This window comes from Anoplophora glabripennis, unplaced genomic scaffold (genome assembly GCF_000390285.2).
Source record: "Anoplophora glabripennis isolate ALB-LARVAE unplaced genomic scaffold, Agla_2.0 scaffold738, whole genome shotgun sequence".
Lineage (NCBI taxonomy): Eukaryota > Metazoa > Arthropoda > Insecta > Coleoptera > Cerambycidae > Anoplophora > Anoplophora glabripennis.
Window position 1 is genome coordinate 189,663 of NW_019418784.1, and position 24,123 is coordinate 213,785.

At 32.9% G+C, this 24,123-nt stretch overlaps 2 long non-coding RNA genes across 2 annotated transcripts; one reads left to right on the forward strand and one right to left on the reverse strand.

Moving 5' to 3' along the window:
• Positions 1-209: 209 nt before the first annotated feature.
• LOC108912794 lies at positions 210-1,047 on the forward strand. Its single transcript, XR_001964580.1, has 2 exons — positions 210-506; positions 750-1,047. It is a non-coding gene; the product is annotated as an uncharacterized LOC108912794 (long non-coding RNA).
• A 1,318-nt stretch (positions 1,048-2,365) lies between these two features.
• Positions 2,366-21,919, reverse strand: LOC108912797. Its single transcript, XR_002763286.1, has 3 exons — positions 21,699-21,919; positions 21,109-21,283; positions 2,366-2,686 (listed from the first exon to the last, which is right to left on the reverse strand). It is a non-coding gene; the product is annotated as an uncharacterized LOC108912797 (long non-coding RNA).
• Positions 21,920-24,123: the final 2,204 nt, after the last annotated feature.

Below are 24,123 nucleotides of genomic sequence, written 5' to 3' on the forward strand. Positions count from 1 at the left end.
GACGCCGTTATTTACATTAGATAGTGAAGTGTTGACATATGTGTACTTACAAACATTGGTACTTGTGACGTCCTTGACGTTGATGCCAATGTTACATTTTTATCTTTATACCTAGCTAGGTACAGCGGTCATTTTAATTGATTAACGTACAAGGATCTACCTCATTCTTGACCTCGACTTACAAATTAGTTACATTATAATATGCATAAGACTACGACACTATTTACTTGCAACTTGTTTTATAATTATAGATTTTGAATATCTGAAAAAAAAATACATTATTGAAATTCAAACGCCGTAAGTGGCATCATTGCCTGCCATTAAACGGTTCTAAAGGGGACGCCATTATTACAGTCTATTGTTCTGAAATAGATATTAGCCGAGTTCAGGGTTTTGTGTCTTTTTAAACTGTTTTTCTATTTAATTTCAATAAAAATGTCAAAGCGGTGTATAATATGCCGACAATTACAGGAAAAGAGCCAAATATGTGCTACTTCTTTTCACAAGTAAGTTTGACATTGTTTCCATGGGCGTTCTTACAAGGGTGTAAGGTGTCCTAAGTATTTTATTTGTTAATTTATTATGTTTGTATTTTGATACTGACAATAGTTCTGTGTTTATTTGTAGAATACCATAAGATCCTGCGATACGAGCAATGTGTCTAGAAAATTTAGCCATATCTGAATATGATTTATCAAATGTAATATGTTTTAAAAAGGTAATAAGAATAATTTAACAAACATTTTTAGCAGTGTCGATGAAAAGGTTGTGCCATCTCTAAAGTTCCCTCTTCGAGAAATTGCCAGTGAAACATCTTCAATCGCATGTCCCCGTTCCGTAAGAGAGGAGCTGTCAATGCTATGAGCTCAAAATTCAGTTTATTTTTGTTGAGTGCATTTAAAACGTGCTTGGAACATGTTTATTTTCCCATACGATTAAATGTTGTTCAATGTAATTTAATTTTTCAGTTACTTTTAGTACAAAGTTTTGTTTTCTATGCATTGTTTATATTCCAGCAGATTTTAATGAAATATATTTTTGCTCGTTTTCTTGTAATTTTATTTAAATTATTTATTTTAATAAATGTAGTTTTTCCAGTAATCGAGAACTACAATGAAATAATAGAACTAATAGCGGGCAATGCCATTGAATGCATATTTTGTAGCATTGGATACTTGTAAAATTATGTTTGCTTGGTAGCTATAGTATAATAACAGTTTCAATCGAGGAGTTTTCTTTAGTCACTCTTGTTCTGGAAATATTTTTAAAATATTAATTATATATTTTGACAAAACCACAAACTTTTTTCTATTTATTGTCTATTTATTACACATGAAAGCTTAAATAATAGAGCACTTCTGATTTTATCAAATTCTATTAAAAAGTATAATTTTTATGGTTTCCTTATTTATTATGATAGATTTTAAACCTAAACTTGGTACGCCACTGTACCAGGGACCATTGTGTTTACTTATATATCATTTGTTTATCAACATACAATAGGTTGAGGTTACTTGCTTATGCTATGTACTGAAATAGGGAATGCGGTCTCCCCTTTATTTATTACTCTGAGAGTAACAACCACTGACTGAAAGTATGAATAGTATATGTTCTGCCAGGCATTTCTCGATGGTGCTTGGAGGATGGTAAACAGATGGAAGATTTTTTGCCTTTTCCTGATTTCAGAAAATATACATGGCAGAGTCAGTTGATAGTAGGGCACCAGCAGACAGTTAGAATAGCATTTTCAACTTTTTTAGCGGAAAGTCAAGAAATACAATTTTTTTAACAAGATCTACCGACGTTATGGATTGACCAGACTTTAGAGTTATTATACGTATTTGTAGGAAATTTTGTCTACTTTAATTTGGTATATCATAGTTATAATCAAAAAACGCTTAGTTTTCGAGTTAAAGTCAAAAAACCGAAAAAAGTGACGAAAATTTGAGGTTTTTTGCAATTTTCCTTGTGAATCCAACGCCTGGCGAGGTGGTAAACCTCAGATTCGGATTCAGCAGCCCAAAAAACATATAGAACGGGTAAAAAAAAACTTCTACATTTTTTCCTGGAAACGCCGTTTCTGAGCCTTAGATGGCTGAACTAGCACAATACGAATCAGCAATAAAATTTTGGACTAGATAATTAATTTCAAGGTCAAATTCAAGGTCGACATAATTTGGCCCCCTCGAAGCCTGATAACTTTTGTTTCGAAATATTTTTTTATAAAAGGCGAATTTAAAAAATTATGCAGCCTGGTATATTAAAATGGGACACCTCCAATCTCCAAAATATTCTAAACATAATACATAATTTGTACATACACTATGTGTTAATAATATTCTTTTACAAATATACATATAAAACATTCTATCCACTTGTATATTAAATCATCAATACTCAATTATAAATATAATACATAATAAACTGTTTAAATAACAATATTTCTTCAGAAACTATTTCAAAATTCAGTTTTTAGAGAAAAGCCATTATCAAACATTAGAATGACATTTTCAAATAAGTCTCTTAATGCTTCCTCTTTGGTGTCTCCCTTGCCCATCATTATGGCATTGGTTTCACAGATTTTCATCATCATAATATATGGTTGTTTTTGGAATGTTTCTATTTTATATTTATATCCATATTTTTCCAATTCTCTTGCTAAATCTTCCAAAGAAAAAACGGTTTTCTGTAAAAAATGGAAATCTTTTATTAATTTTCTTAAAAGATATACTTGGGAAATACTCCTTCTGTCTTGCAAAAGGGCAGATATCTAAAATAATTTCAGCACCGTGCTAAATGTATATTTTCTTATCGTCTCAATATCAATTTTGAAAATTGGTCTTATGTATTTGTATCAGTCACCTGTTCTCACATAGAATTCAATTTTTTAAGAAAATATTTTCATAATTATAGAATACTTCGTCTGAAAAATTAGTATGACCAGGGCATCGACTATTTCAAATAGAATTGTATGCTCACTTTTAATTGGATGGTAATAAAGGAAAAGTTAAGTAGATAAAAAGGAAAAATCACAGTTATGACAGCGACGTATACCTACACTCACATGAATTGCTGTAAGAATTATGTACCAATGAACCAACAGATTTTAAAAATTATTATTCATTTCATTAAACTCACTTCAAAGTTTGTGATTGTGATTATTATTATTATGTTAATAATATTACTGTAAAGAAATGATATACCGATTCAATCTGAAATTACTTCAACAAGTCGGAATCACCGTGCTCGCACATACACTATACAATTTGCCATATATCAAAAGCGATTGTATAACAATTTTTTGACCTGCCAAACTTCCATACAATAGAACTATTTATCTGTTACTGGAAAACAGTTCCTTAAACTAAACTATCCTGACATATACGCAGACAACATCTTGTTTTTATTTTTTCCACGGTGGAACATCATTTATATAGTCTGTAACTGTATTTTTTGCGGAGTACGAAAAATGTATTGTCATTGTTCGGAAGACCGGGTCAAGGATCTTTGACCCGTTGCGTACTGCATTTCTTGCAAAGTTGCAAGTAGGTTAATGATAATGACAGTACCCCTTCCCCCCTTACAAAGTAATAATTTTACAAAGGAATATGGTTAAATGCTTATTCTAAAATTGATTGTATGGTACCATCACAAATTAATTTTTTCTATATCTATTATTATTAACATTTACATGTTTATTTTCTATCAAAATTGTGAAATTAACGCCATTTTGATTGATAATTTTAAATGGACCTGTACATGAGGTATCTAATTTTAACATAACTAACAATAAATCATTAACAGAAAAATTAGATGGATTTACATGTTTACGTAATTACGTTTTCATTTTTGCTTTGCTTTATTAAGAAATTCTACTGCTCTTTTGTGAGCTTCATTCAATCTAAATTTAAGTTCATTCAATCATCTAGAAATATTGTATATTTGGTGATACTGTAATGAAAATTTCTTTTATAAATTTGCTATTTTACCAAAGACATAGTATGCTAAAAATGTATTCCAATTAGAATTTGCTGAATTTGCTACAAATACTCGTATATTTCTCTCTAAACTACCTAATAAATGATTCATGGTGATGCACTGTTGATGTTAAATGTTTTATTTGAAAAAGTTTATTAATTGATTTTTGAAGATCATTTAGATATTCGGTTCCTAAATATGTTTTTAAAATTTTAAAAATACCTTTCATCATAAATTCTTCAGCTAAGGCTTTAGATATAGTTTTAGCATCTTTACTTTCGAATGGAATGGCTTATATAAAGTTTATATAAGCCAATTTATATTTTTTATTATATGTTACATTGTATTGTTAAAATATATTGTTATGAAGAGCGGGAAAGACAGACCGAGCGACGGTGGCTGGAACGCCAAGGCCAGTGTGCGTGTCCCGAAACGCTGAATAGACTGATTGTTCATAATTTTATAAACATTTTTATATAAACAAGGTAGTTGGATACAGGAATAGAAACGAAGGATAAGTTAGTTAGAATTAGAGAGTTGAATGACGAACAATAATAATAATTGAGAATGTACATTTTACTTTGATTAAAGGAAATTATTGGCGATATTTGTTTTTGTTTATAACAACAGAAGTGGGATAGTGTCACATGTCTTTCACAGAAAAAAAGAACGTATTTATAACTGTTATTAACTATATACAGTGTGTCCCATTAAAGTGGTCAAGATGAGTGATGATGACAAGATGAGTGATGATGAAAATGCTCTTTACCAAAGTTTGCTGGAAAAACACATTGAAAGGAAGATCAGTGATATTTTTAATAAAAGTTGCACCCAACTCAGAGCAAACTTGGAGTCGGCCAACTTGGAGACTGTATTGGGGGAACCGTCGTCATCATCTGTTCATGGCGGTATAATTCCACTGTTTGATCCAGATGACAGTACAATGATGGTTACCGGATGGTTTCAGAAAATCGATCGATTGGAAGAAATACACAAGTGGTCGGAATATCAGAAAACTGCATTTATGCAAGAAAAACTGCGGGGATCAGCAAGAAGATGGTTTCATCGTTTGGAGGATTATAAGAAAACCTGGGATGAGTGGAAAACAGTATTGACGCTTGCATTTCTGAGATCCACAGATTATGCAACTGTGTTAGAGGAACTTGTTGCAAGAAAGAAAGAACCATGTGAAACCATGACTCATTATTACCATGAGAAACTGTCACACAGCAGTGTAGGTTGGACAACGAAGCTACAATTTCCTGTTTGATTAAAGGATTGCCTTTAGAATTACAGGCAAATGCGAGGGCTTTCAAATGTAACACTCCAAATGAATTATATGCAGGATTTTTAGCGTCTCTTGAAAATTACCAGAGCTACCAGGAGGAACATGAAAAATTAAAGAGGTCACGACCTGAAAGACATGAGAAAGTTCCCATTAGATCCGTAGGTTGTTTTAATTGTGGCAAATTTGGACATATTTCAAGAGATTGTCGCATGAAAAGTGTTTTACGATGCTATTTTTGTAACCGTTTTGGACACAAAAAGGAAGATTGCAGAGTTCGCAAATGCAATATTAATGAACCGAGTACGTCTTCGGGAAACCAGTAAAAATCTGTGAAAATTAAAGGGAAAGATGTTAACCAAATCTATGCGAAGCAGTGTTCCATTAACGAAAATTTATTGGCAATACGATAAAAACTGAGATGTCGGTAAAGTTTATGTTGCAAATTGACGTCGTTCAAACAGATACGGACAATTTTGACATGATTGTCGGACAGCCGGTAATAAATGCTGAAGGTGTTTCACTTCTAATATGTGCGGGGATTGTAAAATTGATCAAAAATTACGATAACTGGTTACAAGACATTTTTGAGCAAGGAGAGGAAATGCAACCAAAAATTAGTTTGTTGAAATACTGTATACTGTATCCTCACTCAACGACGATGGTGGACTGTGAAATTAGCGATGTGAATGAAAAGGATGAAGTTTTGATGGAAAACAAACGCTTTCAGTTCGGAAGAAGTGTGATTTGTATTCCCGGAATGGTGTTTAGAGGGTCTCATTGTTTGGTTCCGGTTTCGAACCTAAGTAATGAAGAAATACAGTGGAGGCGAGGCAGGCTAATTAGTAGAGGACTCAGATGTCAAGGCGGCACCGCTATGAGAGATTACAGGGTGAGTTCTCTGAGCCATAATACTAAGCATGTTAGAGAGAGCATGTTAGGATAGGTGAAGTAGACATAAATGCTGATTTAGATTCTGAGTCAAAAGAGAAAGTTTTAGAAGTACTGAATAAATGGCAACATTGTTTTGCTAACTCATCTGCTGAGTTAGGAGTGGTGAAGGGGTGCCAGTTAGAAATTAAGTTGTCAGATGAGTCGAAACCTGTATGTTATCGTCCTTATAGATTGTCGTTAAATGAACGAGCAATAATTATAAGAGAAAAAGTAAACGAGTTGTTATACTCTGGTATAGTCAGGGAGTCACAGTCTGAATATGCTAGCCCTGTAGTGTTGGTCAAAAAGAAAAATAATGATTTTAGGTTGTGTGTAGATTACAGAGCTTTAAATAAAATCACTGTTAAAAATATATACCCTATGCCAAATGTGGAAGAACAGTTAAATTTGTTAGGGGGAAAATGTTTTTCACAAGCTTAGATTGTAATCAGGGTTTCCATCAGATATCAGTAGAACCAGATTCAATTAGCAAAACTGCTTTCATTACACCTGACGTCCATTTTGAGTATCTCAAAATGCCGTTTGGGCTGATAAACGCACTTTCTGTGTTCCACGAACTATTGAATGAATCTGGATTCAAGTTGAATTTAAAAAAAAAAATGTGTTTTCTTAAAAAGTCACATACACTTTCTAGGCCATAAAATTGGGCCAAACGGTATCTCGCCAGGATTGGTTAAAGTAGAAGCAGTCAAAAACGTTAAGCAGCCTTCAAATGTCCACGAAATTAGACAATTTTTAGGTTTGGCAGGTTATTTCAGAAAATTTATTAAAGATTTTGCAATGATTGCTCTTTCTTTGGCAAAATTAACTCGGAAAGATGCAATTTTTGAATGGGGAGGGACACAGTCAACAGCTTTTCAAAGACTTAAAGATCTTCTGAATCAAAAACAAATCTGACAAAAATCTGCTACGGAAGTTTAGGCTATAAAAATAACCGTTTATATAGAAAAACATTAAATAGAGATAGACTTGTTATTCCAAAATTTGCACGATTTCAATTTCTCCGAAAATATCATGATGAAATTTCGAAACCCGGTCACCCGGGTTTCGAAAGGTGTCTGAAATTAATTAGAGATCAATTTTGGTTCTCAAAAATGTCTCGTTTTATTAAAAAGTATAAAGCTGCATTTTTTTCATTGTGGATATAGTAAAGGTGCATATGGTAATATTGAAGGTGAATTACATCCGATACCAAAGTCGGATGAGCCAATGCATACAGTGCACATTGATCATGTAGGCCCATTTCCAAAAAGTAAATCAGGTTTTTCGTATATTTTAACTGTAGTCGATTCTTTTACTAAATATGTAGTTGCAAGACCAACGAGAACTCTAAGTTCAGCAGAATGCATTAAGAATATGAGGCAAATTTTTGGAGAATTTTTGGGTTACCCTAACCCTAAACGCATAATTTCTGACAATGTGTTGGCTTTTACTAGTCGGTATTTCAAAGAATTTGTAAGTGATAAACAGATCAGTCATATCAGAACTGCGAATACTACACCTAGAGCAAATGGTCAGGTAGAGAGGTTCCATCGAACCTTATTAGATGCAATGAGAACTATGAATAGTGACAAAGACAGATATTGGGATGATAAAATTCCCGAAATCATTTGGGGTATAAATAATTACGTGAACAGTAGTACGAAGTTTACGCCATTTGAACTATTATTTGGGTATAGAGGCAATTTATTAAGTAATTTAGAAACACAACCGAGAGTCGTTAACTTTTGAGATAAAAGAGATAAGGCTAGTGATAATCTTAAAAACGTAGCGAGAAAAATGAAAATTCAGTATGATCGCAAAAGGGAGGCACCTAGAAAATATAAAAAAAGGTGACTTGGTTTTGTGGAAAGGAGGTATCTCATGTAGTGAGAAAGGTGTAAATAGAAAATTAAACAAAAAGTTTTATGGTCCATATAAAATAGTAAAAATATTCGAAGGTGATCGTTATAAAATAAGAAGTGTAAAAGGCATGAGAGGTTATAAAAATTTCAGTACTTTAGTAGCAGTTGACTCATTAAGACCATACTTGAGTTGTAAAAAAGACAGCGATCTCTCTAACAGTGCTTCTGAATGAGATATTAGAGATAGAGAAGACTTAATTGATTTATTGGAAAATTAAAGAAAGATATAACGATGTATTTTGTTGTTCTGTTGTAAAGGATTTGATGTCAAGATAGAGCTAGTCGGACAGGACGACTTAAAAGGTAACCTGTGATAATCAACGAAAACATACAATATATTGGTGGTAATAGTCGGACAGGACGACTTAAAAGGTAACCTGTGATAATCAACGAAAACATACAATATATTGGAGGTAATAGTCCGACAGGACGACTTAAAAGGTAACCTGTGATAGTCAACGAAAACATACAATTCACAATATATTGGTGGTGATAGTCGGACAGGACGACTTAAAAGGTAACCTGTAACAATCAACGAAAACATAGAAATATTGGGGGTGATAGTCGGGCAGGACGACTATAAAGGGAGCCTGTGTTCTGAGTTTAAGAATGCAAATGAATGAAGTATAAATAGACAATGCGTTCTTTGTTGCTTGTATGTCGATCGGATGCCCTGGCCAGGCGTCTGCCCCGGCGTACCGGTGATAAAGCGTATTGCGGGCGTGGTATACAGATTGTGTAACAGAAGTTTAGATCCATCAAATGACGAATGGCAAACCACAGCACATATCTTCACATTCATGCTGACTAAATAATTATCTTGAACTTGACATCAGATCCTCAACAATAAATATGTTCGTAACAGTATATTGCCGCTAAGTTCTGTTTCTAGGTCAGGGCCAAGGAATTCCCGAGGACGGGAATATACAGGATGGCCGAAATGTTATGAAGAGCGGGAAAGACAGACCGAGCGACGGTGTCTGGAACGCCAAGGCCAGTGTGCGTGTCCCGAAACGCTGAATAGACTGATTGTTCATAATTTTATAAACATTTTTATATAAACAAGGTAGTTGGATACAGGAATAGAAACGAAGGATAAGTTAGAATTAGAGAGTTGAATGACGAACAATAATAATAATTAAGAATGTACATTTTACTTTGATTAAAGGAAATTATTGGCGATATTTGTTTTTGTTTATAACAATATCATATTATTTTCAGTGGTCCTACGGTATCCACTCAAGTTAATTCCAAACTTGTCACAGGAGTTTTTGTAATTACAAGAGATTCAACAGTATATTTGATTGTTTTACTTTTATTAAATTCTTCGCAATTTTGTACGTGCCTTTTTACCATTTTTGACATATTTTCCGCACATATTTATGCTTTAATTTCGTTTTACACCTGTGTGAGCTCCTATTTTTTTTAAGATAGGTACCTTCATATAATTAAATACATCATCTTTCATTGAAGAACATAAGAGTAACTAACTGGCTTGTATTTTATTGTATCAGCTTCTCCAGTGCAAAATCTAAATTTGCTCTAGATAATGTTATTTTCATAACTTTATCATACTTAGTTATAAATTTTCTTCTTATCATTTGTATTGGAGACCGCTCTGAATAGTCTTTATTTATTGTGTCATATATTTCGAACATCAATGTTTTATTTTATTTATTTCACGTGGAGACGAACTTCCCAAATTCACAGTTGACTAGACTGGTTGTCCTAGACGTTCGGTTGATTTTTTATGGTAATGCTATATCAGCAGCAGCAGTTTAGCATAAACCTACAATAATTTAAAAATGCAATAAACCGTCCAACATCATCCGTATTTTTTGGAACGATTTCTTATTTTTTCGGATCTGGACTAATCCCTTTGTCAGAAATTAAATGACCTAAATAATGTACTTCTCGTTGTAAAAAATTACACTTGACTGGATTTAATTTTAAATTATATTTTCGACATCTTTCAAAAACATTAATACGGTTTGTATTACGATGTTTAAGGCTACATTCAAAAACAATAATATCATCCACATACAGAAATGCAGTCGTTTTGAGACTGGACATTGCTATTGTAATCGTACAAGAAAAACTGTTCAAATATCAAGTCCAAACGGTAATCTTTTATATTGATAATGTCCTGAATTTGTAGAAAACGCTGTAAGAGCACGACTTTTTTTCTAATTCTATTTGGTAGAAAGAAGTCAATCTAAGTCTATTGTAGAAAAGTATTTAGCTCTTCCTAACTGATCTAGTATATCTTCGGTATTAGGCAATGGGAATGAATTTATTTTGAACAATTTTTTTATTTAATTATCTAAAATCTATTACTAATCACCAATCTTGTTTTCCTATTCTAGATTTCTTTTATATAATGGTGAGTTATATGGACTAATAGATGTTCGATTGTAACAGTTTTAAGTAATTTATCTACTTGCTTTACGATTTCTTCCTTCTGTGACTGCGGTAATCTATAATTTTTTATATATTATCTGATATTCTGATTTTCTGTTTTAGGCCAGTCATTGTAACTTTTTTTCGGGAAAAGAATACTATTAGAAGTTTCTCTGCGGAATATTGTTCCGAAACGTGATATAAACAAAATATCAAAAAATCTACTTGAGAAAGTGGTTCTTTGACTCGCGTTATTCATAGAGAAAAAAGGTTTATACAAAAAAGGTAGGTATTAAATAAATCTGTAAAATAAGACAAGTCGGATTAAATTCCGATAGAGAGCGCAAGAGCTCAAAAATGGTCGAAAATGTCCGTTTTTTTCAATTGCTAATAATAATTAATGCAATTTTCATCGCAGACACTTGTAATTCAGGATGTTTGAGGCTTTTTGCACCCTTAATAAGTGGTAAAAATTTCAGCCCAAAAGCTTCATTAGCTTGGCGTTGGCGGAATTTATTATCTAAGAAGATGTTATTTTCAATTCATTTTTCCCAAGCTCACAGGCGTTGCCGTTATAGGGTTTCAATCATTAGTTGTTTTTGTACCTAAATAGTTATATTGACTTATGCATTTACTGACAATTTAATTTTTCAAATTTAATTTGTTTAAAAATGACTGAAAAAATGTTAATATTTATTAAATTGTTAAGCGCGCATGCTCTGCCTCGCTCTCCGCACTCGATCGCTAGACCAAGTAATAGAACGCATCGCCGCTATCTTCTTTTTCGCAATTAAATAGTTGAATTCACCTTAATGTTAATGTAGGACATGAAAATATAGCTCTTAATGTATACTCACTCCAAATTTCGACTCTTAATATTAATAATTAAGGTCACTGCGATTAAATAAAAAAAAAATTATCTCAGCTTCTAATCAACTTACAACGATTTTTTTTTAAATTCGAAGAAAACTAAAGTATACAGGTTACTATTTTATTTTATAATAATTACATATATTAACAATTTAATAAATATTAACATTTTTCAGTCATTTTTAAACAAATTAAATTTGAAAAACTAAATTCTCAGTAAATGCATATGTCAATACAACTATTTAGGTACAAAAACAACTAATGATCGAAACTCTACAACGCCTGTGAGCTTGGGAAAAATGAATTGAAAATAACATCTTCTTAGATAACAAATTCCGCCAACGCCAAACCAATGAAGCTTTCGGGCTGAAGTTTTTACCACCTTTTACCAGGAAGTTTATTGTGGGAAATTTTCACCTGAATTTTCATATTAAATTATGTTCTCATAAGATTAATAACTTTACTTCACTTAATTTAACAGTTTTTTTTTTCATTTAAAACGTTTTTTCTTTACTTTCAATTAAATTTTAAATCGCTACTTCTTTTTTCAATAGGTGCTCTAAACGGAGGAGGGTGACTGTGCTTTTACGTCTTTGATTACACTTGCAGTAATTCGCTTTTTAAACAGTTTTGTGCAAAAGAGTATTGCAAAACAGCACATCACTAGTAGCAATAAAATTATTATCGTTCCAGAAATAATTATTGCCGAATAAATTTGTGTATTTGTGCTTCCATTAACAATGACAGAACAATATAGCTTTCCCTATACTTTTCCTTTCTTTGTGGAACTCCCTAATATACTGACATATCGACGCGTTACTACGAATTTAGCTTGGAGAACATGCTATCTAAAATTATACTTGGAATAGATGCTACCTAAAATTGTGTGTGGAAAACATGCTACCTCAGATTGAGCTTGGAAAACATGCTATCTCATACAAAATTAAGTTCGACTAGAAATTTAAGTTGCCTGCGTTGACGTTGAAATGCATATTGAATGATTGAAACCGTGCACTTTTAATAAACTTATATAATATATTTTGCAAAAAGTAAGGAATATTTATGTTCAGGTACAGTGTTTATTTTATTTTTATTCAACATTTTTCAATTAATTTTATTAACTTATAAACAACAAAATAGTTAATTAAAAAAATAGAATAACATGCATGCAGTGTGCTGCAACACGTACATTACTCAACGTTTTTTGAAATAACAAATTATAAAAATGTTTATTACTAAAAATTATTCGATTTTATTCATACAAGCTTACTTTGATATAAAAATTAATAGCGCACTCTTATCTGATAACATGTTTTCCCAGATCAATCTGAATGTTTTCCACACACAATTTTAGGTAGCATCTTTTCCAAGTACAATTTTAGATAGCATGTTTTCCAAGGTAAATTTGAGATAACATGTTTTCGTAGTAACGCGTCGATATAAATTGTAACGTTTTTGTTATGGTTATCCCCAGCCAGGACAGGAAGAGGTCCTACGAACCGCTCTAAACGGCCGCGTCAGCGGTCCTGGATGACGGGGCCTGTCTCTACGAGGCGTCGCACAGTAGTAAAAAATCCTTAAAACCCGATCGAAACCTAAAAATTTCACTTATTTGTTTAACGCTAAAATTTACACGGTAGATACCCCTAATACTGAACTAATTTTTCAGAAAATATTGGATCGATTCAAGCTTTTATATAGATGTTATAAACGGTTAAATCTGTTAAAAATAATGCGAATTTTTATATCGTTTTGTCTCTTGAAAAAAACGCAATGTTTGACAGCTTGTACAACATTTAGGCCTTTATAAATTTATTTACACTATACAGGGCTTAAAAGTACGGTCTTTTGTCGTTCTTTTCATGTACCTGAGGAAATTATTGAATTAAGCCTTAATGGTTTTTTGCTGATTATATGCAGCACGTAATTTTCGGCGAATTTTCTAATTTAGGTCGTTATCTGATCTAGTACTATACGAGACTATACTTTCATATACCTATCAAATTAATGCCAGGATACTTGGGAATATAATTACACTTAATTTGTCTGCAGATATTTGCAGATAAGGCCGTAAATGACCTATTTATATGGCGCGTACAAATGGGTTTACTTCAGTTATTCACCCGCTTTTGTGCCCGACAGTATTTAGTGTGATATTTCCGTTCTATTTTTGTTTGTACTGTATTGTTATTTGTTATTTGCACTGTTTTTCTTTGTTTATATTACAATGGCTGATGAACCAATAACACGCCTGAAATTACATCAAATAGTGATGGAATTTTCACGCGAATCAGTCAAAGTGCGAAAAAAACGTGTTCTTGACTTTCTAAAAGAGAATTTCCACATATATTTTGATGAAAATGCAACGAAAACTCTAATCACATATACAGGAAAAGCATTTTTTGCGGCTTGTTTTGCAAGATGGAGAATAAATAAATGTCTCGAAGATTGTTGTTCGTTGCCTGTAGGATGCTCGTAAAGCGTCTACATCAGAAAAGGGTGGTCGTCCCTCTAAGGATTTCTGTCGTTATTAAACGTATAGAAACACAGGAGATTCGTGAACAAACATCTACAGAAAAATTGTCATTTGCTACCTCCATGAAACTAAGAGAAAGTGGAAATGTAGATGCAGCCAAATTGCTCACTGAAGCAAGCGTATATTGATGAGGAAATGTTACCTTTGATAATTATGTGAGACGCAGAGGAGAAAGACAAAGACGACGAATTCGTAGATAAACAGGAAAGTAACTTAGAAGAAGTGTTTGAAGAAGGTGAAGAATACGAAACTGATGAAAGTGAACAAATCCAGGAAAAGCAGGAGGAACAGGACGAGGAAGATGAAAATTGAAAAATATTTTATACTGTGATAAGGAATATAATGTAATTATGATAGATGGTTAAAATATAAATAAAATATAGTTAAGTATAAAAATTAAGGTCTTTTGTCCAAAGTTTTTACTCACTGCAATGTGTTTTTATAGTCATTATGAGAGCTATAATATATAACTGTCTTGTTTAGATCAAAATATATCAGTATATTTATAAAAAAAAATCTCTCAAAGACTGTACATTTTACAGGAAATGGATTTTAAGAATTACTTGCTTATGGATGATTTTTGTTATGTAATAATATTTAAGTAAGTTTCTTTATTATTGTATAAATAATTATTCATAAAAAAACTGGTCTAAAGGCTTATTTTTAAGAAAATGTCTAATATTTATAATAATATCGAAATGAAATAAGCAAGAAAGGGATATGTCACCATAATTTATTGTACAAAAATTAACAAATCTGCAAGAACCATTTTTATAAAGCAGATTCTGGTGAAATTTTATTAGTAACTGGAGATTATTGTATTTGTATTATCATAAGACGTCAGTATTGATTCCAAAAAAGTGAAAAATGAAAGACAGTTCTCTAAACATTAACCGTCATAAGATACATCCAGCAGCTTAAATTAGTTTTGTTTTTTTCTTTTGAGATCCATCTCTTCCATTTTTTTGCGTCCACTAAAACTGTAGGACCAATTCCAGGATAATCGAAAATAGAGAAACTGTGGGTCTTCATTTAGAACTTGCATTCCTCTGATGAGCCAAAACTGAAATGGGTATTTGGTTTTGTAAAATTTGGTCCAATTCTTGAATCAGTCTCTAACTGATTAAACTTTTTTGTCGAGTGCTGTATACTTTTCAACACCTATAACTTGAAACCTATCGTATTCTTAGCTAAAACGAGGCGTGCAATGAATATTTCGCTTTTTTCTACATGGCGAGAAAAATCTCAATTTCATAATTTTACTGGCAAACCGCCTTCTTTTGTTACACATTTCATATTAAAAATATAGGTAAGTTGATCACTTGCTTTGCTGTAATAATGATTTAAATTAAATATACCTAATCAGCAACTCACTGTTTATTATTATTACCCATTTCCAATAAATATATAAAAAAATATCGACCTATCTTGGAGTTTTTTGCAAACTTCAAAACTTACATATAGACGGAGAGATTGGTGTCAAAATCTCCCGTGATCGGATTAATGGCCAATTTTGTTTTTAATGTGTTGGTCGTATGTTGTATAACAGGGTTTCAGAGTTTGCTGACACCCCTTGTGGGGCAGGGGTTGGGGGTGCGGGGGTAAATACGAAAATCGCCCCGTGATCAGATTAATGTCAGCAACTCATAATATATATTCTAGACATCTAGACCTTCGGGGGAGTACGAAAATGAAAGTTGCTGACAGCCTAGTTGGGGCAGGGGCATTTAAAATGTGGTCAAATGTAACACTTACCGAGCGCGCAAACTGTATGCGTAGTCCAGACGGTATCTGTTTCGGATTGGGTAAAACGCATATGATCGGAGATTTTTGCTTTAACGGCTTCTAAATAACATCAGAAATGATAATTTTTCTATGCAAATAAAAAAAAATGTGGGTTTAATTGTTGTTGCAAAAAAGTATAAAAAAATAGCAACAAAATTAATTTTTTTCTTGGATTTCTCGTCGACAACTTACCAACTATTCATTTTAAACAAAAATAGAAGAGGAAAAAAGTTTTGTAATAACATTTTGATCTAGATAGAGTTAGTTGCAATTCGAAAAAATAAATATTGTTATTGCAACAATCATTTAATCATTTAAAAAATTGCAAAATATGCTAATTTATTTGTTAATTTTTTTCAGACACTTGAATAATACCTAGAATCTTCATACTTTTTCCAATTAAACTTCTTACTGCATAGAATCATCACACCAAATTTCAACCAATTCGGTTCGATAGATAATAATTGTTTAAAATTTTTTTTTTAATTAAAAAATTTTCAAAATCAAATTTCTAAAAATCTAAAGCCTTTAAATACTTGAAAATTTCACCACAAAAAGAAGAGCTCTCAAGCTCTAAAATTATTTTTGAAAAATTCAAGTAGGACGATTAGGTGAGCCGTGTTTAAACATTTTCGGAATTTTCACGCTTATAAACAATAGGCCCATTCAGTGATATATATTATTCATTTTCTGATAGTATTTAACCACCTAAATATATCTTAAAAAAATTAGGGCAATAGGATTAATAATAAGTGATATACATATTTCATTCTGAATTTGTAAGAATCTTAAAAAGGTCAACACTGCGGAGAACAGGTAATGACGTCACGATACCGGCCACTCGGCGATCAAGTCGCGAGCAGTCGGGGAGATGTGTAGATATTTGCTATACTTTTACCTATATTATAACCTATATTTTTAAGTGTAAGTATAATAGAGACTGTAAGTCTTGTTGAAATGCATTTTCACACAACATATTTATTATAAACATAGAATGACTTGGAATACCTAAATACATTTTCGGATTTTTCTTAATGACGTAAATGGTTCGCTTTTCTACATTTTCTGTTACGTTCCATTTTTGTACAAATGTACCCAACGCACTAGACTCGGTACTTGTGGATGTATGCGACGACGTGTTTGTGCCAGTAGTACTTTGACTAGTATTTGAAGCAACTCAGAACCACCCTCGTTTTTCTTTGGTTGCCCGTCTAGAGGGTTGTAAAATATTATTATTTAAATAAATTGCTTATAGGTCACTTTCGCCGACGTATTTCGAAATTTTTGTGAACGGGTACGTTTAGGTGGGGTAGAAAATTTTTTTTCGGCATAAATTTTAAAATTCTGCTCTAAATATTCAAATAATAATATTTACAACCCCCTAGACGAGCAACCAAAGAAAAACGAGAGTGATTCTTAACTGTTTATAGGTCCCTCTCGCCGACGTATTTCGAATTTTTTGTGAACACGAACATTTAGATGGAGTAGAATTTTTTTTCCGGCATAAAGTTGAAAATTCTACTCTAGATATTTAAATAATAATATTTTACAACCCCCTAGACGTGCAACCAAAGAAAAACGAAGGTGATTTTGAGTTGCATACCGTGGGTGGGGAAACTGTGGATAACATCACACAAACTTTTCATTTTTCGGTAATGAAATAAATATTTTATTCGGAGTCGATCCTGAGGTACTTTTGCAACCTGGAACTATACAGTATTTGTACAATCCTCGATTTCGACCCATTTAGACATAAAAACAATGATTAACGAAACTGCCAAGCGAACCACACACCGTATAACACAGAATGGGATGAGAGCGAGCGCGAGCGGAGTGCTCTGCCGGTCGCCCGTACCAGTATTATGACGTCAGGCAATGGTTGCTTAACGTTTTTCCGCGCTCTGTTTTCATTAATTTATTTCACACATTTCTCGTTGAAACAAAAAATGGATTTTTGACATACTAACTAATTAAAGGGTAAACTTTTAGAATATGCAAAAAAAATTCTACTGAATGGGCCTATTGCAATATTTAATTTAATGTTTTTTTCAATTTTTTTAAATTTTAAAATATGGTTTGAAAGTACTCGGAAAGAGGAGTATTTAAAAAAAAACTAATGATCCGTCCATTATTTTCGGGCGTCATATTTAAAATGTCAGTCAAAGATATTCAAGACCGCGTTTAATCAATGAAATATCAGTGGTGGGGGAGCAAACACACAGCTACTCCGATCGAAATTCTCGAGTTCAAAAATGCTCTGAGTATTGCACCCATTGCCAAGGGCAAATGTGTAAAAATGCTTACAAAACAGTGGAAGTAGACGAGTTCGAAATCGATTTTGAAGAAGACATGTCGGAAGAAAGTGCAAGTGAACTCGACAATCAGAATTCTGAGTTGTTAGAAAATGATATTTTGCAGTTGCGGGACGAGGAAATCGACGACGAAATAGATTGTGATAATACTGATGAGGCATGTGAATTAGAATTACATTAGATTAACTGTAAATAAAAATTGAAATAAATAGTTTAAAATTTGAAAAATCATGAAATGTGTGTACTATTTATTGAAGTATCCAAAAGATTCTTATACTTTTTTATATATAAATAAAAAAATTCGTAATTTATTTTTTTTTAAGATTTTTAGAAATTTATCGTACAACTAAAAATTAATGCCAATTTTCAGTTGTTTATTTAAATAATTATTGTTTAAACAATTTTATAATATTTAAACAAACTTACTAGTATTACCTGGTGCAACATGCAAAAATTTTGGTCGTGAATATTAACATAGTAAATAAATAAACATAATAAATTAATCATTGTTTAAAAGTAACTGTTTATCGGCATGTCAAAAGTCCAATAATTAATAATAAAAGGTAGTTGAAAATATGATAATTGAATTTTTTAAGTTGCGAGACATCGATTTAAAAAAAAATCATCGAAATTGGTCCATTAGAAGCTGAGATAAGTGAAAATTTTCCGAGCGTCGCATTTTTGAACTCGAGAATTCAGATCGGAGTAGCTGTGTGTTTGCTCCCCCCACCACTGATACCTCATTGATTTCACGTGGTCTTGAATATATTTAAGTGACATTTTAAATGGGACGCCCGTGATTGCAAATTTTGAAAATTTATATCTGGAAAGTACTCAAAATGACAAACATATTAGTTAAAAAATAGCCCTTATATCCTTATAGTTTTGCTGTAAATAAGGGTTAACTTTACCGGGCTATAACTCCAAAAATAATGGGCGGATCATCAGGTTCCCATCAGGTTCCATACCGGTACGGGCGACCGGCAGAGCACTCCGCTCGCGCCCGCTCTCATCCCATTCTGTGTTATACGGTGTGTGGTTCGCTTGGCAGTTTCGTTAATCATTGTTTTTATGTCTAAATGGGTCGAAACCGAGGATTGTACAAATATTGTATAGTTCCAGGCTGCAAAAGTACCTCAGGATCGACTCCGAATAAAATATTTATTTCATTACCGAAAAATGAAAAGTTTGTGTGATGTTATCCACGGTTTCCCCAGCCACGGTATGCAACTCAAAACCACCTTCGTTTTTCTTTGGATGCACGTCTAGGGGGTTGTAAAATATTATTATTTGAACATTTAGAGCACAATTCTCAACTTTATGCCGGAAATAAATTCTGCCCCATCTAAATGTTCGTGTTCACAAAAAATTCGAAATACGACGGCGACAGGGACCTATAAGCAGTTAAGAACCACTCTAGTTTTTCTTTGGTTTTCCATCTAGAGGGTTTTAAATATTATTATTTGAACATTTAGAGCAGAATTATAAAATTTATGCTGGAAAAAATTTCTGCCCCATCTAAACGTACCCGTTCACAAAAATTTCGAAATACGTCGGCGAGAGGGACCTATAAGCAACTCAGAACCACCCTCGTTTTTCTTTGGTTGCCCGTCTAAGGGGTTATAAATATTATTATTTAAACATTTAGAGCAGAATTTTCAAATTTATGTCGAAAAAAAAAATTCTACCCCATCTAAACGTTCCCGTCCACAAAAATTTCGAAATACGTGGCGAGAGGGACCTATAAGCAATTTATTTAAATAATAATATTTTACAACCCCCTAGACGGGCAACCAAAGAAAAACGAGGGTGGTTCTGAGTTGCTTCAAATACTAGTCAAAGTACTACTGGCACAAACACGTCGTCGCATACATCCACAAGTACCGAGTCTAGTACGTTGGATACATTTGTACAAAAATGGAACGCAAAAGAAAATGTAGAAAAGCGAACCATTTACGTCATTAAGAAAAATCCGAAAATATATTTAGGTATTCCAAGTCATTCTATGTTTATAATAAATATGTTGTGTGAAAATGCATTTCAACAAGACTTACAGTCTCTATTATACTTACAGTTAAAAATATAGGTTATAATATAGGTAAAAGTATAGCAAATATCTACGCATCTCTCCGACTGCTCGCGACTTGATCGCCGAGTGGCAGGTATCGTGACGTCATTACCTGTTCTCCCGCAGTGTTGACCTTTTTAAGATTACTATCAGAATATGAAAAAAAAAGTTAAAAATTATATACCACTGAATGGGCCTATTGTTTATAAGCGTGAAAATTTCGAAAATGTTTAAACAATCACCACGGCTCACCTAATCGTCCTACTTGAATTTTTCAAAAATAATTTTAAAGCTTGAGAGCTCTTCTTTTTGTGGTGAAATTTTCAAGTATTCAAAGGCTTTAGATTTTTAGAAATTTGATTTTGAAAATTTTTTAATTAAAAAAAAATTTAAACAATTATTATCTATCGAACCGAATTGGATGAAATTTGGTGTGATGATTCTATGCAGTAAGAAGTTTAATTGGGAAAAGTATGAAGGTTGTAGGTATTATTCAAGTGTCTGAAAAAAATTGACAAATAAACTAGCATTTTTTGCAATTTTTTAAATGATTATTCCGATTAACCGAATAACAATATTTATTTTTTCGAATACTACAACTAACTCTATCTAGATCAAAACTTTATTACAAAACTTTTTTCCTCTTCCATTTTTGTCTAAAATGAATAGTTGGTAAGTTGTCGACGAGAAATCCAAGAAAAAATAAATTTTTTTGCTATTTTTTTATACTTTTTTGCAACAACAATTAAACCCACGTTTTTTTTTTATTTGCATAGAATATTATGGGTTGCTGACATTAATCTGATGACGGGGCGATTTTCATATTTACCCTTGCACCCCCAACTCCTGCCACACAATGGGTGTCAGCAAACTCTGAAACCCTGTTATACAACATACGACCAACACATTAAAAACAAAATTATAATATATAATATATTATCGCCTATAATACGATCACAGGGGATTTTGACACCAATCTGTTAAGACTAATAGTGTATATCGATATAGGTACTTACTTTTATATTTGGTATTGAAGGAAAAACTGTAGATAATGGATTAACATTGTTGGTGGTAACTTTCAATTTATCATAATGTTGAAGAATTTCTTGAGTTAATGATTCTAGTTTTTTTGATTTTTCCAGGTGAAGATTTTCTACTGCAGTAATTAAAGATATATCTTTATCTTTGACTCTAAAAAAAATTAACAAAATGATAAGATGATTATCATTAATTGATATATTTCTGCAGGTAACATAAAATATAATTAATTGCAAGTTAAAATGATCTGATTTTAATCATTTTTGGAAACTGTAGAATAAAATTATTTAAATTTCAAAAGAATAAAATCTTATCTATTTAAGAACACATAAAATTCTACAGGCGATTCTGTCTAAATAAAAATTGTAGATTGTTTTTTGTGATTTATTATGATTCTATTACACACACTTGTAAATTCGCCAAAAAACATAAAAGTTATTCCTTAGGCTAAATTAATATATAGGTCCGCAAAAACTCCATTCTCGACATACAGGGTAGGTATTGAACTTAAAAATATATCGGTGTGAAAACAGCAGCTAAAGATAGCTGCCAAAACCTATGAACTTACCCAAACGACCATAAACGTACGTATCAAGAGGTGCGAGAGATACGAGCACGGCACATACGCATAATTTCCTTATCCAGTTGGCGATCTCGTTGTTCGTGCTGTATAGTTATTGTTGATTACTCAACTGCGATTTTGGGCAAATGAAATTAATGTAACGTTTTGGGAACACACCTTTAATGACTCGTAGATAGGTGTGACTTCTCGCATGGCTTGGAGAGTACTGGACACACAATGCTTGGACCACTCGCACATGCGTAAGATCACGGAACATTCAATACATTGGATGTGTAAACAAAAGTACAGAACATACCGGCGGCCTTGAAAGTTTACGCTCTTTCAACAAAAATACATATTTAAATATTTAGATGATATGAATAATTAACATGCAATACTTAAGGGTCAATAGGTAAGACACAAATTTCAGCAACACCTCGTCGCACTATACCACTGGCGGTTTTAACGTCCACTACGCGAGTAACGCCATCTTGGCCAGGAAAGGTTGCACACACACGTCCCATTTTCCACTGTAGAGGTGGAGCGTGCTCATCTTTCAGCAGAACCATGGATCCTACTTGAACTCCACCGACCTGCAACTTCCATTTGGTGCGTTGGTGTAAGGAATTCAAGTATTCATTGGACCATCGCGCCCAAAAGTGTTGAAACAATTGCTGTAAATGTTTGTACCGTGATAATCTGTTACATGGAGTGTCCGTGACGTCATCTTGAGGAAGAGCTGTGAGCGGTTCGCCGATAAGGAAATGACCAGGTGTGAGAGATAGGAAATCATTGGGTTCATTTGACAATGGGGGTTAGAGGGCGAGAATTTAACACAGCTTCACTTGCGTCAATACTGTATAAAACTCTCCGAAAGTTAAAAATGACTTATTGAATATTCGTTGGAGATGGTATTTTGCCGACTTCACTGCGGCCTCCCAAATACCTCCGAAATGTGGTAATCTAGGTGGAATGAAGTTCCATGATATAGCATTTTGAATAATGAATTCTCGAAATTTTGAATTTTTATGCAAGTCAGAAAGCAAAAGTTTTAATTCGTTGTTTGCGCCAACAAAATTGGTGCCATTGTCGGTATAAATAGCTTTGCATAAACCCCGCCTTGAAACCATTCTTTTTAAAGCATTAAGGAATAAATCAGCGCTCAAATCTCCTGTCAATTCCAAATGTGTCGCCTTTGTCACAAATCAAATGAATATGCATAGATAACACTTAACGATCTTTCGATTTCGATATTTGCCATCTTTAATAAAAAACGGCCCAGCAAAATCTATACCTGTGGTAGAAAAAGGCCTACTGGGTTTTAATCTTGCAAGAGGTAAATTACCCATTTGATGAAACGTGTCAATAGGTTTGGCCTTGAAACATATGATGCAACGTCTTAAAATGCCGCGAACTGTGCTTCGACCATTTAAAATCCAATATTTTGACCTAATAGCATACAAAGTAGCTTGCATTCCACTGTGAAGGTGTCTTTGATGTTCGTGTAAAATTAACAAACGTGTAAAGGGATGCCGATTTGGTAATACTATCGGATATTTAGTACGGTAGGGCAATTCAGACAACTTTAGTCTTCCACCGACGCGAATTAAAACCTTGTCATCTAAAAATGGATTTAGACAAATTAATTTGCTTTTAGGATAGACTGAATTTGAATGTGATAACGATTTGATTTCAGCTGCGAATTCATTTGATTGAACTATGCTTATCAATTTAGATGTAGCAGAATTGAACTCATTTATCGATAAAGGGCCTGTTATTTTATTTTTTGCAAGACAAGTAGTGTTATGTCTAAAGCGAAAGCACCACGCTACTATCTCTGAAAGTTGTGAGTGATGAAAATGTGTCAAAAATGTTGTTGATTTTGGTGTTGTTAGTAGTTAATGAAACTTTAGGAGTCTTTCTTTCTGGTATATTGACAGAAGACGATGCGTTTGGATAGGGCCATGATTCCTCGCTTAAAGTCAACCAATGAGGGCCATGCCACCATAATTTAGAACTAGCTAAATGTTGCGGTGTTGCTCCTCTCGAAATAATGTCTGAAGGATTTTCCTCAGATTTGATATGTCTCCATTGATATTGATCAGTTAATTCCTGGATGTTTGAAACGCGATTTGCTATGAATGTATTCCACTGACTTGGCTCACCTGCAATCCATGCCAACGTAATAGTTGAATCGCACCAAAAAATGATTCTGTCAAATTTAATATTAATGGAATTAATTACCTTGTGCGTTAATTGAGCAGCTAATAGAGCGCCGTACAACTCTAAACGTGGTAAAGATAGTCTTTTTAATGGTGCAACACGAGATTTTGCGCATAAAAGCCTTGCAAAATAATTGTTGCTTGCGTCGGTACAACGTATGTAGACACAAGTGCCGTAAGCTTGTTCTGATGCGTCGCAAAAAGTATGT